A 6,552-nucleotide genomic window follows, 5' to 3' on the forward strand; every position below is an offset into this window, starting at 1 on the left:
AATCCATTCCTGAGATTTTTTTAGGAAGCATGTGTCTTCAAAAAAAAGAAAACTTTTTCAATAACGACTCAGAGTTCACCTTTGTTCCTAGCTCATACAAAAGAAGAGTATAAAGATTTTCTTTTTTTTCAGCTTCAGCCTGACAAGGGAAAGAACTAAATGAAGTGAAAGGAAAGAAACACATAAAGACTCAAGAAGAGTCTATAAGAACATAGCTTAGTTGCCCTCTCCAAATACAGGTGTCTCTTTTAAAGAAAAATGGCATTATCCTACCATAGAAGAAATGGGAGTGGCAGGAGGAGGAATAATTTGAATGAATACAATGAGCAGAACCTTTCTAATTTCACCTCTCTTAGATCTTGTGAGGACAGTTGCAGCTGTCAGGCAATCATAGACTATACCTGTCTCTGTTTTACTCTTAAAGAAGTATTTTAGGCAGATTCATAACAAGGTAGTAGCATTTCTTCCTGCTCTACTTAGCTGTATCACATTACTATGTCTGTCAGCAAATTCACTTTTGCTTTAGAGTCACATTAAGGGCAAGCTGCTAGACTATAGTATGGATTTTGGTAAACTCAACTTTTTTAGTGACTAAGACTAAAAAATTAATTAAGATAGATACTATATTAATGGAGGAAAGTTCACATTAACTTATGCCAGTTAACAACTATTGTTGTGTCTAGGGTTGCAGATAACTTGTTATATGCTTTATGTTTGGATTTATTTCATTTTTATTTGTCTGTTTGTTTTGAAGACACTAAGTGCATTATGCTAAAACTACTTCCTAGTCTTATTCTGTATGGCCAACTAAGCTATGTATCAGAGTTGTAATTCTACTGTATATACATAGATGAAAGTAGGAAATTATTTGATTTGTGTTGATAGTAACAACGTCTGGGTACCTTTAACAAGAAAATGGAATCGGTGTGCTTAAAACTGATGGAGGGGGAATAAAACATTATTTCCTGCAGCAAACTCTATTACTAAAGGACAGAAGATAAATATATCTTGCAAACCTATTCAGAAGCAAGCCACTTGAAGAGATACAAGGTTGAAAAACTAAAATAGTAAGTGCCTGTAGTTTTTTAGTTCCTAGCTTAACACTTGCAAGATGCAAGATGATATAGAGAACGGAATTTGTACAACTGTGGAAGTCGAAACATGTTATGAGAGACATTTATTTTGCAGATCACTGACTGTAGGCCATGTTTAGATGAAAGTTCGCTAAGTTGAACAGAAAGTGGAACTGCGCATAAAACTAATATCACAAAGCTTAGGAATAACACATGACATTTCCTGTTCAGTTTTAGAAAGAACAACAACAAAAAAAAGAATTATTATAATTTCAGGAACAAAAGTAAGAGTGTAGAAATTACATTTACAGTAAAGAGATCACAAACCATTACATTCTATTAAATATGCATGAATATACACTAATACAAAACTTATCTTACAGTCTCAGCAGCTGATACAGTGATGTTTTTAAATTAAAGAAAACAAGCTGTGGATAAGGAGATAACAACAAGGCCAGAAGCTTTTTTCAGAAAAACAAAACCAAACAAACAAACAAGAAACCAAGCAAAACTCTTTTTGCATATGTTTAATGAGTAAGTGTCCTGGTTTTGTTAAAAACAAAATCGGTTCTCTTTTAGCGATTTTTCTTTCAGTCAAGTTCTTCTAGGTGTCTGTACTTTTCTCGGTTTTAGCCTGCATATTTTTCCTAGGATGCTGTACTTGGTGCTGATAAGAGACCAACGGAATGCTGAAGAAGCTCATGTTTAGATTTATTAATATGGTAGCTACAAAAGACTGATAAGTTTTCCCACGTTGCATTGTGAGAGGGACATGTTTGAGGACGGGTGGATGGAACAGGTGACTAGAACTGAACAACTGAAGTATTCCATCCCACAATTGTCATAGCCCCTATATAAGAGGGTGATCAGGAGGGTCAAGTTCTCTTTGACCATGGCCGGCATCTAGAGAGGAGTCTGTCTGTCTGCCTGTGATCTACAGGCCTCAGGCCCTGCATCCTGCAACCAGGTTCCAGTTTACTGTGAAGTCCCGCCCATGACTTCTGGGGGCCTGGCCTGCACCTGCTGGAGCCGCCAGCTCAACACACCCAGCTCCTGCTGCTGGAGTGACGCCAACTCCACATCAAGCACTTGAGATTGGTTTTGTATATGTTTTATATTCTCTATTTGTATATTTGTATATTCTCTATTTATTAGTAGCATTAGTAAAACCCCTTAAAACTCTCCAATTTGAAGTCTAAGTCTCTCTTCCTTTCCCCTTATCTTTCTTATCAACTTTCCGATCTAAAGGAAGGGGTGGCGGGAGATAAAGGGGATAACAGGGAGCGTCTGCCATGGTTTATTGCTGCCTTGCCTTAAACTGTAACAGTAAGAAAAAGATTCAGCTTTTCAGTGAGGTCTTTTCTCAGAGAATAAGCAATCCAAATTGAATGAAGTTTTCTTGAGTAGAAATACATTTTCAATGCGTTCAAATAAAATTTCACACTTAACAAACAAAATCAGTTACCTCTTGAGTTTTTTGGAAGGGGGAGCAAGGAGACCAGGGTCCTGGCAGTTTCTGTTTCAGAGTTTTTTAAGATTAGATACTGTTTTTCTGTTCAGCATATCAAGAGACATTTGTTAACAGTGATACTGTCTAATTATGAAGCAATTAAATTAAATTTTTTGTTCAGACACTTTGATGACATATCTTCACACGGAAATATATTTTCTATGTTTAGAACCATAGCTTTATGTGTAATGTTCCAATTACAGAACTTAAAAGAAGACCCCCAAGAAACCGTTTGTGTCTTCATCAGAAAGTACACTTACATCGCCACTGTTTTTGGCTTAATATCTTTTCAGTGATATGAAATCTTAGTTACTTATCCTCCATTATTGTAAACAATTTTACTTATTTAGTGATAACAGTAGTTATGTAAAGAAAGATTTACATCAACATAGTTGCATCGATAATAATATTAATTTTGTTTGTTTCATTGATATTTGGTATAATCATCACATTCTTTCTTTATAAGTATCCGAAAATCACTCATCTATCAAACTAGAAAATACCATAGGAAAAGAGAAATTAATATGTCAATGCTCTACTTTTTCTGCTTTTTACCTTCTCTTTCTAGTTCTGTTCCTAGGAAATTAGTGCCAGTAAGCTGCTCATCATCGGTATCTAAATGTCATCCCATAGAATGATTTTAGAATATTCACTTAAATATCTAGTTTTATAGTTGATCTCTTGCCCTCTCAATATAGGCCAAGTGCAATTCTTTTTCCAAATTTTATTAATGATAGTGGAGTTGAACCAGACTCCAGTAGTCTGAGTCCTAATTATAGTGAAGGCAGATCTAAATTTCAGTCACTATAGAACCTCATACTGTTGCCCATTTAACTGTTTATCTCTGTTTAATTATACGTGTGACTTTGTAATATGTTGTGCTCAGCTCTTTTAGTCTATTATGGGCTACTAAGCCCTTCAAGAAAATCAGTATTACAAATGACAAATCAAATATTCTCTTGATGTTAAAACCATGACTGTATAAGCTAAACTTCAAAAATTTCCAAGAAGTTTGATATATCTATGACATACTTGCAAAGGTCTCTGCTGGATTTGAAACACTGACAATGTATGAGTTACAATCTGTATTTGATATTTTATCACCTGTATTCAATAGTCAGATTTCTAGCATGCATTGTTAGAAAACCTAACTAAAGATTTAGTAATACAATTCTCCTTTTAGAACTGATGACATCCTCCATCCCCATCTACAGAGGAATGAAACAAAACAATTTGCATGATATTTTTAATGAATTGTTAAATTATTAATAGATTAATGTCCCTCTTCTCTCTACTAAAGAGTTTCTCTAAGTTTCACCTTATCTATGATAATAAATCTATTCTGACAGCTCAAATACTAAAAATAGCCTCCCAGAAATACTAGTAGGTTCAATTTGGAAAGTAATGTATGAACATTGAGCAAACTGGAGCTAAATCTCTGCTACTCACCCAAAGATTTGTTTGTTCTTGAGTAGTTATAATGTTTTCTACTGCAAAGCAGTGACAAGAACAAACCTGCTCAGTGGTATTAATTGGTGGGGATATGTGGTGTGTGAGAATGTTTATTTCTATGGTTTTGATTCCTTTATTATTTTTATGTTTTGTATAATATTATCACTGGAGGAAACAAACAAAGAAAAAGAAAACCCAGCAAATAAAAACAAACTGGAAAACAAAACAAAAGAAAAACAAAACCTAAGATAAAAGACCAGAGAGCAGAACTCTCGGTATGTCATTCCTCCCTTCTGTACATCAATGAGGACCTAATCTTTCTATTTATATGGCTTCAGAATGTTGTTATTTCTCGTTATGCAGTGCCTTTAACAAGTGCATTGACAAGTATTTTTCCACTTATCAGCTTTTTGTCCTTCAGCAAGGAAGTTTGCTAGGGTGGGAAGGCTATAGATTACAATCTAGAGAGTGAACTCGGTTCTCCCATTTAATGAGTCACCAGTCTGATCATTAGGCTGTGTTGCAAAGAGTGTGCACAACTCTAATTGTTACAGCCTGAGTATTTATATCTAAGTTCCTCTCGGACCTAGGAGATAGAAGCCCTAAATGTCAAATGATGTTTGGCAGAAGATGAGTGCCTAGGGAATAAGATTAGGAAAAACAGGAGGACAGTTGACAATTGAGTATTCCCAGTAACACAACCATTAGGCTCCCAAAAAGGTGTTTGCATTGCTTTGTTTTGTTGATTGGTTGGTTTTGTTTGTCTGTTTGATTGGTTTTTTTTCCCCTTCGGGATAATGTCTATTTCCTATAAAAGCTAGATTGGGTTTTTCTAAATTAGTTTCTTGAGCTTAGGCTTCTACATGTAAGAGAGCCTACATCTTTCTTAAATATTTGCTTATTTATGAGATAAGGAGCATTAATAGAATTATAAATAATTACTGTCATTATCTCAGGAGGGATCTTATCAATGTACATTAATATCTGAAGTGAGAATGAAAGAGAACAGAGTCACGCTCTTTTCAGTGGTGTCCAGTGACAAGACAAGAAGCAATGGGCACAAACTGAAACACAGGAGGTTCCATCAGGAAACACCTTTTTATTGTGAAGGTGACTGAGGACTGGCACAGGGTTTCCAGAATGGTTGCGAAGTGTCCCTCCCTGGAGTTATTTGAAAATCATCTGGGCATGGTTCTGGACATTGTGTTCTAGATCACGCTGCCTGAGTGGGGGTGGTGGTCAAAATGACCTCCAGAGGTCCCTTCCAACATCAATCATTCCATTCTTTCATTTTGTTACCAGAAGTTAATCAGCCTAAACTATGTTTGCAACTGTACTTGTGTCAAATAGTCTTATAGTGTAATAAAAATATTCAACCATGTGTTATTTTATAATAGAAAAGGGGGATGGATTGTGGAAATCTTTGGAAATCTTAAAAACATATTTGCCAGTATAGTTTCTCTTGCTCAAATGCCATTATATGTGTTCGTTCAGAGATGTTTTATCATTCCTAAAATATGTGTATCTTAAAAACAATTCTGTCTCTCAGTCTAGAGCTCTGTTAGATGTGAGCATTGGTGTGGAAGGAAATGAGTCAGCCACAATGATTTAAAAAAAAAAATAAATCCTAGAGTCTAACAACATCCTGGGATCAGTCCAAGACCTGGAAAGTCATCCAAATACCATACTATTGACATCTAAAGTCCTTGTAACAGCTCCATTTTTTTGTGGTTCTCAACCACACAAATATTTGATAGATGGTCTTTACCAATTGTTTTTAAGACTTTTCGTGGATTTAAAATCAATTTTGTTACAAATCAGTAAGGCAGAGAAATGGACTGATGAAATCAGACTATCGAGCACGGTATTTTTTTATACTCAACTACTGACTGAACATTGGCTACATTTTGAATGTGATGTTTGTGAACAAAAAATTTTCTTTAGGAACATATCAAAATCTGATTGAGATCAGTATTTGAAAGAGTACTACAAAATACATAAGATTAGCTTGCTAGGATCATCTAGAAAGTCTGGAATTTATGACAGTAGCTGAAAGAATAACAAAAACAAACAAACAAACAAACAAAGGTTTAATTTGCTGTGTTGGTTTGTTTTTTTCCTCTTGAGTTCTTTTCTGATTTGCAGTAACAGGCCACATTACATACAATTTTGTATTTCAGTTTCCACAATTACAGTTAAGAAGGACCCTATCTGTTTTACACATACACAATTGCTTCACACAGTGGCTGCATGAAATAGTATTTTCTGATTCCAGCAAAACTATGCACCACTTCTCTACCCTCCCCTGCAGTCTTAAATCAGATGCTGTTTGTCCAGGTTTGCAAGGCTCTTGCATTCGACTAGATTCTACTTCTTTTTTTCTGATCTCCTGATATTACAGCTCTTGTACGGATCTAATAAACTCCTGAATTTTAAAGCACTTTAAAACATCGTTAGTCAGACACATAATTATCTGTGTGAAAAAAAAAAAAATGAAATTACATGAGCAACAGGTGT

The sequence above is a fragment of the Patagioenas fasciata genome, chromosome 1 (genome assembly GCF_037038585.1).
Source record: "Patagioenas fasciata isolate bPatFas1 chromosome 1, bPatFas1.hap1, whole genome shotgun sequence".
Taxonomy (NCBI): domain Eukaryota; kingdom Metazoa; phylum Chordata; class Aves; order Columbiformes; family Columbidae; genus Patagioenas; species Patagioenas fasciata.